Consider the following 13,141-nt stretch of genomic DNA (forward strand, 5'->3'; position numbering starts at 1 on the left):
TCTGGATGTTAGAGATCCTGGCTGCTTCTTTAGTAGAGGGTCTGTGCACTCTTACACTCTCAGCTCCCAGGAACTGGGAATTAATTTCACTGGTGTTACTGGATTACTCTCATGTTCTCTGGCGGGCATTAAAAAGTTAGTGTCTGAGCAGAGAGCAAAGTATCTGGGTATCTGGTGTCCAGAACCCGAGTATATTTCTGCTTCTCACTTCTTGATTCTCCTGGCTAATAATATGAGAGATTCTGACCACATATCTTAGTGACAGTGTAAAATGTGAAGGATGAGCAAATAACATGGGGAGGGAGGAGATCAAGAGGCAGTTGAAGAGGAAGTGTAGCAAAAATATTATTTTTTAAAAATGGTAAACACAAGCCTCCTGTGATTATTCCTTCCACTCTACAATTGAGGGAAATCAGGATACTCTTCCTGCAGTGTGGGGTGAAAGATGCTGGAAATGAGTTCTCCTTGCTTTGCAAGTATGTATTGAGTTTATTAGTACCTGAGTGTATTTAAAAATATTTTTAAGGATTTTTAAGCATACCGCAAAATTCAGTGCCACGAAACAAAGTAAAACAATAAGAACAACAATAAGAAAACAATAACATTGGAATTAACAGTTAAAACCAGACAGTACCATATGTACAAAGGCTCCAGTGAATTCCTATTGCAACTAACAAGTGAAGCTACAGGGCCAGGGCCCACTTAAAGGCCTGCAAGGATGAGGCCTGGTGGACATCACTTGGAACTGAGTTCCACAAGCGGGGGGAGGCACTACCAAGAAGGCCCTGTCATTTGTGCCCACCAGCCTAATTGCTCTTACAGGCAGGGACATAGAGAGGACCTCCAATGCTGATCTCAAAGTGTGGGCAGGTTAGTGTAAGTCAGGAGTCCCCAACCTTTTTGATTCAGTAGGCACATATGGCATTTTGAGTGAGTGTTACTGGCACTCTCACAGAACGGTTGCCATATGGGGCTGCCCATTCATAGAATGGCTGCCCATAAAATGGCTACCCATAAAGTGGGTATGGCCAGTCACAAAACACTCATTTCCCAGAAGGCAAACTGGTGAGACTAAAAGAAAAGTAACTTGTCCAAGAAACCAAGTACAAGGCAGAGGTGGGGTCTGAGCTCCAAAACACAAAACCAATCTTTTGAATCCAAATACTGATGGTATTGAAGGGCAGCACTTTGCTTTGCACCATGCCAGCATTCCAGTTAAAAACAATAATTAATTTTTTTAAAATTAAGAAATAAAATAAAAATCAGGAGGCGGAGGAAGTCTGGCAGGCATAAAGGGAGGTGTTTCTGGGCATATTGGTGCCCATGGGCACCATGTTGGAAACTCCAGGTATAGTTGAAGGCAGTTTATTGATGAATTATTCTTGATATTTCTCCCTTGCTACCTGTTATGCCTGGAACTTCTTTCCAGAACATCTGCAGGTTGCCATGTCTATCTCTGTCTTCCAATTCTTCCTCAACAAGCCAAACTTTGCATGAAAAGGACTAACCTCTTAACACTTTATTCCACAATTAAAACAAAACTTAAGTGTGTGTGTGTGTGTGTGTGTGTGCACTGTGTTCACATTTATCCCTTCTTCCCTCCCCTCTCCATTTAAATATGGCTTTTAGCTAGGTAGATAGATTTGTGTCAAGTCCTGTAGTAAGGTCTCCCTTGCTGAGCACTGATAAGCGTTGCAATAGATTGCACAAATAAAAGACTTGAAGAAGCCCAAAAGAACTATAGAACTATTTTGTTTTTTACAGTGTGAATGTCAATGTGTTGCTAAAAATTAAATACTCTGCTGGTGGAAACTAAACCAAACCACACTTTTATTCAGCCAGTGCATATGGCTTGTGGTCAGAGTCTAGTCTTATACTGAATTACATATGCAAAAGGCCAAGGGTTTTCTTATTAAAATGACTCATTTGTGTGCTGTCATTCATTTCTTGAGACAGAATCACCCATTAATTGAAAAACCAGACCTTGTTGGTCATCCCATACCCATTAGAAGATGGCCAAATGCCAGTTCTGTTGGTCCTTGCTCCTGGAATCCATGTGAAAGGTGAGAATTCCTGTGTGGTCCATTGATCTGTAAATTGGCAGATGCATTTGACCCTGTGGCCAAATCTATTGTCTATTGCCATCTGTGAAAGAGTTTTCATTGAGGTTAGTCATCATGTTTTGCCATTTAATTTTGGTATCTACTACTGGGTAAATTGTAAAGCGACTGCTGTCTACGGACATATAAAAAACAAATATAGATGTGCTGATCCATGAGTACAAGAACTCCAAGATCCACAGTTGGACAATACTTTTATTGGGACCAACCAAAATTGCACAAAAATGTGCAAGCTTTTGAGTTCTCCAGAACTCTCAATCAGGCTAGGTGGTACAAAAAGTAGGGGATGGGGGAAGAAACAGAAACAGCGCAGTGCAGCTGTCTAAGGTTTCCCCACAGTGATTTCCCTCCTGGTTTTAAAAGCAAGACACAAGCATATCTCAGATGATAATGAACAATTAAAACACACACGCACACACTCTCTCCAAAGCCAATGAACAAAAACAATTACCAGATCTTTCTTTAACACTTGTTTCTTGTTTCCACTAACCCAAATATATAGTAACTGTAAGACTGATTGACATTAAAGCCGAAAAGGATGAATGAAAAGAGTGTGGCAAGATTCCATCTCGTATTTTATATGCTGAATGTTCTTACATGAAAGGAATCAAAATATGTCACATCCCCAGAAGATTCTGAACCTTCCAATATGGAGCAGGCCCAGTTGTATAATTCCATTCCATTTCAAGATGGGGGAAATGGCCAGTCAAACATTCGCTAGCCGTTCCCACTGAGAACAACCATTGGTTTTGAAAGAAACTCTAGGATTTAATTCCAGATGTCAGCTGCGACTATCTGAACTTGCCACTGCCAGTGGTTACTGGTGATGGCAAGGTGACAGTTTGCACAATTCAGGGAGACCACAAGACAAGCTGCACTAGATGTTGCCATCAGGATAGCTAAGTGGTCAAAGGCATAGTGTTAAGGCAGTCTTCCCGAACCCAGTGTCCTCCATGTATTCTGGATTTCCCCCATCTCTCCCATCAGCTGCAGCTAGCATGGCCAATGTTTAGGAATGCTAGGAGTTATTCTTCCAAACATCTGGAAGGCTGTGCTAAGGTCACATTTTCTATGCAAAGGCATGGGTTCACATTCCATTCCTGACACCGCCAACATCCACCAGGATTGCCAAGTCACTGGATTTAGGCTGTGGTCCCATCTCAACATGGGGTCAGAATCCCTCTCCTGACCTCCTTTTGGGCACCGCCTTAAACACAGAAGGCCTCTGGTGCAAACCATGGCATCTGTAAAGGACTGCATAGCACAGGGATGCAGAAACTCAGTTGGGCCAAATTTGGCCCACCTGGGGTTCCAGTTTGGCCCTCCGGGGTTCCTTAGCTGACCATGTCCCCTTCTGCTTTCCCTTGACTGCCAGTCATTCAGTGGTTTCACAGCTTTTGCACAGTTCCCCACCCCCCTTCAAAAAAGGTTGAAGTGCCTCTCCTAAGGCTTAGTTACTGGCAGTACGAGCTTTAAGCTCAAATATGCTGGTATATTTTGAATTTTGGCCCTGCCTCTTTGCCTTTGGCCCCTCCCCATTTTGCATTCAGCCCAGCCAACCACTAGAATGCCTCCCCCGCCTCTCTGCAGAGGGTTTCTCTGAAACTGAATTCTGCCCTCAGGTTGAGAGGAGTTCAACATCCTTGACATAGCAGTGAGAAAGAGAGAGCTGCTGCCCACCAGAGAAGATGATACCAGGCTAGATGAACAAACAGTGTGACATGGCGTATAAGGGAGCTTCCTGTGTTCCATGTTATACCCCCTGGAAGGGCATGAACAAAGTACGCCGTCTTTCAGGCACTCACCCGCTCTGTCACTGCGGCCATGGGTTAGACAAGGAAAACATTCAACAGTACAAGTCAGGACATGGTCACCAACACATCAGCATCCTCCTGGCCCCAGAAATCAGGTGAATCCAGGCAGTCAATCTCATGCCTCTGTCCACAGTGTTGGCTCCAGGTTTTGGAGGACCCTTGGGTGAGACACCTTCAATGGGCCCCCTCCTTCAGTGTGTCTACCTTCTCATTGCCATTGTCATCAGCTGCTATTGCTCTTCCTCTTCTTCCCCATCATTGCGACCACTTGTTTGCTTAGCAGGCAAACAGCCAGCAAGCAGTGGTATCTGCTGCTGCTGCTGCTGCTTTTCCTCCTCTTCACCACCACCACTACTGTCTGGGCCAGAGTGAGAGGTGAGTGAATCATCAGGTTGCAGTGGTGAAGAAGAGCAGCAGCTCCAGCGGGCTCTTGTCAGCAACCTGCTGGGGTGTGGGCTTTGGGCAGGTGCCTGACTATGCCTACTATTGACACCAGCCCTGATTGTCCACTATATAGCTCTTATACTCTTTCAGTACAAACAACTTATTACCGAGTTGATGTTTCACCCCAACTCTCTAAGCTCACTAAGTACTTTCATGTAGATGTTGAACAGCATGGGGAACAAGATGGATCCCTGCAGGACTCCGTAGTATAAATGCCATGGAGCTGGGCATTAGTTCCCTAGCATCACCTTCTGGAGTAGGTCATGGAAGTGGAACCACTGCAGTATGGTACTCCCAATCCCCAAACCAGATAGCCTGTTACCACAGTAGATGATATAACACCTCTCCAGTGTATGGACTGTCTGTTGTGGGCATCTGACACCCAGAGAATGGACAATTTGCCAGACAGAAGCTGTTTCAATTGGTCTCTCAGCATAGTTGGTGTGATATGAAGATTGATCTTTATACTTCCCCAAAGATTTTCTGAACTGATCTCAAGTTATATATCACCCAGAAAGAACTTCTACTTAAAGAGACACCATCCTCCAAGGTGTTATCCGTGTTTCTGTTCAGCAGTTGGCACACTCTAGATTCTAAGTAACATCTTCCAGGCATGTAGAACTTTGATTTTTAAAAAATCCTCCTTCAGTTTATTAATTTATGTTAGGTCTCATTTCAGATTATGTGACTAATACATTCCAGCAGCACACTGATGAGATCTGAAGAGCCTTTCAATGATAGGAGTGAAACCAAATGATATAAAAGTGTAAAGATTCAACCTGTCCTCCTTTTATTCCATACAAATAACACCATTTTTGGTTATGGTATCCTAGTTACCCAGACCGTAGAAGGAACACATATTGTTTTAAAACAGAAATTATACCAGGGAAAAGGAATTCATTCAATGAAATGAATGAATAAAACCCCCTTTCCCATGGAAATATGTTAAATGTAACAAATTATTTATTCCTGTTTTTGATTGATATTACATAAATCAGTACGTCAACATATAGAAGGGGAAATATGTGAAAACATCTCATGTTCAGTGAGTGTCTCAATTTATGCACACCTGTCCAACACATGTGTGCAACAGGTATTCCAGGTATCCCTTTGCTGTGCCTGGAAACACGATCTTATGCTGCTAAGACATAGAGGCAGATATTCTGCTACAAACAGGCTTGCCAAATGCTTGGTAGCTGCTCATTATTTTTGAGGAAGGGAACTGGAATAGTTAATGAAAGCTAACTTCATCAGACTGCTTAAGCAGCTCAGTAGGACAGTCCCAGAGGAAGAGGTTTTAAGATTACAAAACTGGTGAAACAAAAGTTTTAGTACCTTGAAAAGGTACTACCGTCTCCATTCTATCAGGATTCTGTCCTGCATCTGAATGATAAGGTTTGTTCGGGCTGCAATTATCCTATACATGCCTGGAAATAAGTCTCATTGAACACAGTTGGACTTACATCTGAGTAGACATGCACTGAATTGTACTGCATAACAGAGACTCAGCTGAAACTCTAATTTTGCCACTGTGAAATGTAAGATCCTATTTCTTGTGAAAGCCCCCAGAGGAATATATCTTTTATCTGAAGAATTAAAGCCTCATTTTGTAATAACAAAAGCTGTTAATCGAGTTCAATCCTACAAATGTTTCTGTCATTTAGAATCTATAGATTTTGCATTATTTCCCAGTTCTGTCCAGCTTCCATTTGTGCTAAAGAACTGAAGCCAGTGCTCTCCTATAGGAATGCCTAATTTGTATTGTAGTATCACTTGGTTAAATAGGTGTTTAGTGATTCTACTAATAGGGATTGAAGTTAAATAGCAAGCTAAGCAAAAGCTGTAACAGATGTGACTTTTACTTGTGAAGACTTCACCTTAGCAGCTGCATTGCTACTTGTGTTGAGCTGATAGATTATGATTATCTCTTACCAAATCACCTTGGGGGCATCTTGCAGGACCTACCATTAGGCAGAGTGGCATGGTTAACCTCCCATGGAATATTATAGAGTACTATTAAAGGATGACATATTGGATTAATTAGTGTATTGATTAACTAGTGTGTTATATCTTTACCATTGTGGGGGATGGAGGGCACCATGTGGATTTTCTGCCTTTGATGTGAAATATTTTGTGCCATCTCTGTTTGCATTGGTGGCATTTAAGTTGAAATTGAGGGCTAGCGTCAAGGGTTACCAGTGTTGGGCACATCCTGATGGCTACCTCCTTAGTAGGGGCCCCACTGCTGACCCTTGGAGCCTTCTAGTCCTGCTGCTCTCCTTGTTGTCACGTCCTGTTAATCTCTCCCTTCTGAGCATGCAAGCATTGACAAGAACGACAAGATGGAGCAACAGCCTCTAGTTGCCTTCCATTCTCCCTCTGGGTGGTGGTGTGGACTTGGTCCAGAGGGACAGGGCAAGCAAATGGGCAGTGGTGACCATGGTGAGGGAGAGGGGGGGGCTCACTGAATGCATCGTGCCCACCCTCAAACCTGGAGCTGGCACTGCCAAGATTGCCTGCATGACTGCATGACTATTCCGCTCAAGTACATCTGAAGGGTACTAAGGCCTCCATTACACAAGCTGAGGCGTCCCTATTTATTTCCATGTCAAGAATAGCTCCACTTGTGCATGGAGTTGCACACGGAGAGGCCTTCCTGATACTCACATAAACAGAGCCACTCCTAACTGTTTATAGCCCCATAGAGCTCTGGACTGCGGGCATTGTTTACATAACTAGACCATTACCACAAAGAGCCAGTGTAGTATGGTGGTTGGAAAGCTGGACTAGGACTCAAGAAATTTGGGTTCTGGTCCCACTCCACCATGAAGCTGACTGGGTGATGTTGGGCCAGTCACTGACTCTCATCCTAACCTACCTCGCAGGGTTCTTGTGGGTACAAAATGGAAAGGAGGAGGACTATGTAAGCCACCTTCTTGCAAGAGGATAAAAGGTGGGATATTAATATAATAATAAATAAATAGAAGCTGTCCATGACCCACACTGGAGGAAGGAGTTGTTAACTCAGCAAAGGTGCAGACGAGGCTGGGGGCCTTAAATACACCCTGCCAGCTCCCCCCTCTTCCTGATTCTCTGCTGTTTCATCATTCACAGGTAGGTGGTCTTCCTCCTCCCGAGTAAGCCCCATCTCCCAAGTAGCCATCTCTTCCTAACTGGTCTCCTGGAGACAGAGCAGTCTGGAGACCAGATGGGCGCTCCTCTGGCAGTTCTGCATTTGCTTCTAGGACCTCTGCCACCCATGCCTTGGAGACCCACGGGACAAGGGAGGAAAGCCAGGGACTGAGGCAGAGCTTGGGACAGGGTCAAAGCAGTTCTTGGGGTGCCCTGGTGAGGCTTTCTCTGGCTGCCTTTGGTCTGCTGCCAGTTTCTCCAAGTCTTCTGTGGGTCAGGGTTTTCAGTGGAGGCCAAACCATCCTATGAAGAGGTCTCTCTGGGGTCCAGGTTGGATGAGATCCCAGTTAGTCACAGTTTTCCCCTGTATGCAAAGTATGCTGTGATGGTTACAGTGACAATGTGTGAGGCTCATATTTTCACGAACACTGAGGAACATTGCAAGCATATCATATGATTACTATCATATGATTGTTATTTCAGTGACATGTGTGCTCTTGAAATTTGTCTAAGGTTCCTGGTTTTCATCTGAAAGAGCTTTGCTTCCTACAGGTGGGAAAAAGAACCAGGTGTGTTCTATTAAAGATTTTATTTTTGAAGCTTTTTCTGATGACATACACTGGGGGACAGGTTGCTCACATAGAACACCTTGTAAATGTGTTTGGAGCTCAAGCCAGTGTTAAGAAAGTCAACGTCTTTCAGCCTGTTTCAGTTTTTTGAGCATTTCTAATGTTTCTAATTATTTCTAATTTCTAATGAGATTTGGGAACAAAGATCTTTGCATGTAGGTTTGAGAGTATATGGAGTTCTGCTTTGGGGGGAAATAATGAAAATCTGTTTTTTTTTAATTCATTTTGCTTGGTTTAGCTTCCATAAAGATCCATAATTGCAATATCCTGTAATGAGATCCACTAATGGATTTCAAGATCCTGTATTGCCAGGCAGATATGAGTGGATTCTTGTCTTTTAAGCCCTATTTAGTTGCAGTGTCATAGTGGAATCCGGACTTTCAGGGTTGAAGCAACAGGACTTTCTGATTAACAAGGTCAGTGGTGACATATGCTACTAAGATTACCTATTTCTTCTGAACTTAACTGCAATCCTCAAAGTAGATGGTGGGGCATGGATTGTCCTAGCAACAACATATTGTGGTCAACTATCCCTGTTGTAATGCATAGTATTTTGGGGTGGCTTGATCTTGAATGGCAATTAAAACCCATACAAAAGACCTGTTCCTGGTGGAGATGAAAATTGCAAGGACTGGTTTGATAATATGGCTCAACACTGCATTTTTGGACTCTCCTTGGGGGTTCACCTATGGGGACTGTCATAATGAGTTCCCTGTACATCAAAATGTACTACTACACTTGTGCTATGCACTACTTGCTCATGTGATGAAGGAGAGTGGGGATGAGCATGCTAGCCCCACCCCTGCTCCATTGTCCCATGAGTTGGATGTAGATGTTTGCAGCAGAGAGTCATCTTGACTCCTGGAGGCTTCCTGGGCAACTTAGAACCCTGGAAAATCTGTGTTCTAAATCAGCAGAGAGCCTACATGAGTAGGAAATGTTCCCCCACCACAGCCGTTTGTCACCATCATTTGAGTAATGGCTGCCCCACGGTTGTGGTCACATTATATCACACAAGGCTGCCCACTGACTGCAGTCATCATCAGAGGCCCTCCTTTGGGAGCTGTTGCCATTGGAGGTCTGGTTAGGTGGACTGCAGGACAGGGCCTTTCCAGATGTGATGCCCAGGAGGCCCAATTTGCCCCCTCTTTATTGGCATTTGGGTGTTCTGCCAACCCTTTTTGTTCTTTGGTTTGGTTTCATCCCCACCCCTTCTGTGATTTTAGTATCTGGTTTCTGGTGAGTTTTTTTTTTTTAAATTCATCCTTAGTGTTTTATGGATTGTATGCTGCTTTAATTCATGTTGTGAGTCACCCTAGAGACTTCATGAGGGACCAAAAGGCAGAATGTGGCAGTTGTAGTAATATCCTGTTCATGTGAAGGTTTCATTTCAGGATGACTTGCTGTGAGATACTTAAATCATTTACAGGGCCGGCCCTACCATTAGGCAGAATGAGGCGGCTGTTCAAGGAACCTGATTCGGGGTGCCATGAAAGGGCAGCAAACTGTTAGTTATTTAAGGTGCAGTTCTATGCATGTTTAGACAGAAGGACCTTTGCCAAGAGAGGGACAGGGGGAGTGCAACCCTGTTGACTCTCTTGGACCTCTCAGAGGCTTTTGATACCATCAGTCATGGTATCCTTCCAGATAGGCTGTCTGGTTTAGGAGTTAGAGGCACTGTGTTGCAGTAGTTCCGCTTCTACTTGTATGACCAATTATGGAACATGGTGCTGGGGGGTTATTGCTCTGCCCCATGACAATATGCCCTGGGCTCTATTTTACTCCCCGTGCTGTTTAACATCTACATAAAACTGGTGTGGGAGGTCATTTAGAGATCTGGACTGAGGTGTGACCAATATGCAAATGACACCCAGCTCTACCTCTCTTTTTCATCTTATCCAGGTGAGGCAGTGGGGGTTCTGAAAGAGAGCACAGTAATGGATGAGGTTCAATAAACTGAGACTCAATCGAGATGAGATGGAGGTTCTGTTAGCAGCTGGTGTGTCTGCCTGGCTGAGTGACGTTCAACCTATTTTAGAGGGGGCTGCACTCCCCCTATAGATCAGGTTCGCAGTTTGAGAGTGCTCTTGGATCCAGCATTGTCACTGGAGGCACAGATGGCCTCCCTGGCTAGCTCTCACCCCAAACTCCCAGGAACAAGAAGCTCCAGCTGAAGCAGTTTAAGCCTCTAGTGTGGATACTCAATTACCCAATTTTCATGATCAAACAACCCACCATTTGTTAACCATGGATTGTTTGTGAGGAACTGGAGTGAGCAAGACTGCTGGTTCCTGCCCACATTCCCACTTCCACTTTCAACTAACAACTCAGGAATGCCCCATTTCTGGGACGTTTCATGACATGCCAGCCTGGTACCACCAACCCAGAGTTAACCCATGGTTTGTTGTTGGGTGAATTCTAGGTTGTTTAACCCCTAATCAACCCAGAGTTTTGGGATTCACACTTCATGGAACAACCCAGGAATGGGGCATTCTTGGATTGTTTATTGAAAGTAGAAGTGGAAGTGGGCAGGAGGCAGCTTGCTCCTGCGTGCCGCCACCTATTCCTGGGTTAAACAATCCAGGAACTGACCATGACATGTGAACTGGGTCATAGAGTGAACAGTAGGCAAAGGCAAGATGACAACCAGAGTTGGCTGCGGCCTTCCCACATCTCTGAGGGTGGTGTTTACAGAGGAAGCGAAGGCTAGGAAGTGGTTGTTATATGCTGTGTTTATCACACAGCAGCAGAAGTGTCCAGGGAAATAGATGCTTGAGAAGGCTTTCTCGGGAGCCCTATCAGCATGAATCCTTGACCTTGCCATGTCTGCTGTCTGTCACACTGGTTTGTTGATTTCTTTTTGTCAGCAGCTGGCCTGATACAAACACCAGCTCTGGAAACACAAGGGAAACAACAGAGACACTTTAGCTGTACCTTCTTCAGTCTTCCTGCCAGAGTTCCTGACTTCACTTTGGATAGCCAAAATGTCACTCTCAAAATCTACCACTAGCACGTGCTCTAGGTTTTGGAGGGCCCTTTGGCAAGACATTCTGAATAGGCTTGTCTTCCTCAATAAGTACTTTCTCACCAGTATTGTTGCCTCCTGCAGCTGCTCCTTTTCCACTTCCTCATCATTGCTTTTGTTTGCTTGCTTGCCAGGCAGAGGACCAATGAGCATGTAGTCAGTGGCAACTACTGTTCCTCCTTCACACCCCCACTCTTGTTTGGGCCAGAACAAGAAGCGGGTAAATGAATATGGACTTGAGCACGCTCTGGGAGAGAGCGCAGGACAGGAAGGCCTGGCGTGCTATGGTCCATGGGGTCACGAAGAGTCAGACATGACTGAATGACTGAACAACAACAAAAATAATAAAGAGGAAGAGCCAGTCTGGGGATGCTTGTCAGTGGCCCTCTGTTGGGGTGTGGGATCTTGGCAGGTGCCCAATCACGCCAAGGGCCCTTGATACCTGTCCACCACAAATGTCTTCTGCACAAAAAGAGTCCACTGAAATGAACAGTGGTCAGCACTAAGTCTCATCTACTTCCCATGTATTTCAATGGGGGATTGCATAGAAGAAGTTTCCAGTGAATGGTGTTCCAAAGATTTTGGGTGCTATGGTTGTAAAGAAGAAGTGACAAGGACAATTAAACTGTGAGTGATCTTATGGTTCAGTGGGAACTACCACAAGTAGTTAAGGGTTATTGTATAAATTACTTAGGTTGTTGTTGTTGTTGTTGTTAGTGTTGCTGCTTACTTATATATAGTTAGATCTCATTTTGCTTATTTTCATATTGATTGCTCTTTTCATACTGTGATATTTATTGTATTTGCTTATCTGTTATGTGTTTGGGTCTTCTTTGAAAGCGAAAAGCAGGGGCACACATTATGAATGAATGAGCGAACGTGACTGGGTGTTCTATATTTCACCCAGTAAAATTTCTTTGAGTTACTGAAATCTTTCTGATTTTGTCCCACATCAGAATGGCTAATTGTAGGGATTCTGGCATTTCACCCTCTCTGTATGGCAGTCTACCCTAACCTGGTGCCCTCCAGGAGTTTTGGACTACAACTCTCAGGATTCCTGACTATTGGCCATGCTGGCTGGGGCTGAGAGGAGTTGAAATCCAAGCCATCTGAAGTCCACATTGGGGAAAGCTGCTGTATGGATTGGCTCACTTGGATGCATCATCTGCAGCTAATTCTCTCAAGGCATCACCTACTGATGAAACATGATGGTCTGTAGGTGGCATTGATCTGTGCATAGTCTTGCCATTAGGCAAGAGCTTGGATGAAATGCCCTTTTGGTCCATTCTGACTTCATGATTCTATGGGCAATTGACTTCATGAAAATCAGAAGTTCTCAGAGTAGATGTGCTATTTAGTAGCTGCACAAGTTATCATGACTTATCATAATCTCGCAGTACCCAGCTACCAAACGGAGCTTTGTAAATGATCATAACTTTCCCCCTTAAACCTGACCATTTTGCTTTATAATTACAACAGATGGTTTGTTTGGTATCAAGCAAAGGTAGACTGGGAGCAGACATCACAGCAAGTGATGAAAGGGATGACCTATAAGGTAGATACAATTTATAGCCAAGAGTAGTAATGAAGGTCCTGGGAAACATCTAGGGTAGGAGATCAGAAAAACACACCCATTAGGGAATTCAGCCCTCAGATCAGCAGGTGACTTGCAAGATTTTGTTTTTGCACAGGAGTTTCAGATGTATCAGTAAATTAAAGAACACTGCTATACAAACACAAAGAGTGTAGTGGCAAGAGTGTTGGACTGGGAGCTGGGAGATCCGGGTTCTAGTCCCCACTCACCCACTCACTGGGTGACTTTGGGCCAGTCACACACTCTCAGCCCAACCTACCTCACAGGGTTGTTGTTGTGAGGATAAAATGGAGAGGAGGAGGATAATGTAAGCCGCCTTGGATTCCTTGCAAGAGGAAAAAAAGGCGGAATATAAATGCAATAAATAAACAAACAAATAAATA

This window comes from Heloderma suspectum, chromosome 1, assembly GCF_057233095.1.
Source record: "Heloderma suspectum isolate Gila_16-S chromosome 1, 16-S_ref, whole genome shotgun sequence".
Lineage (NCBI taxonomy): Eukaryota > Metazoa > Chordata > Lepidosauria > Squamata > Helodermatidae > Heloderma > Heloderma suspectum.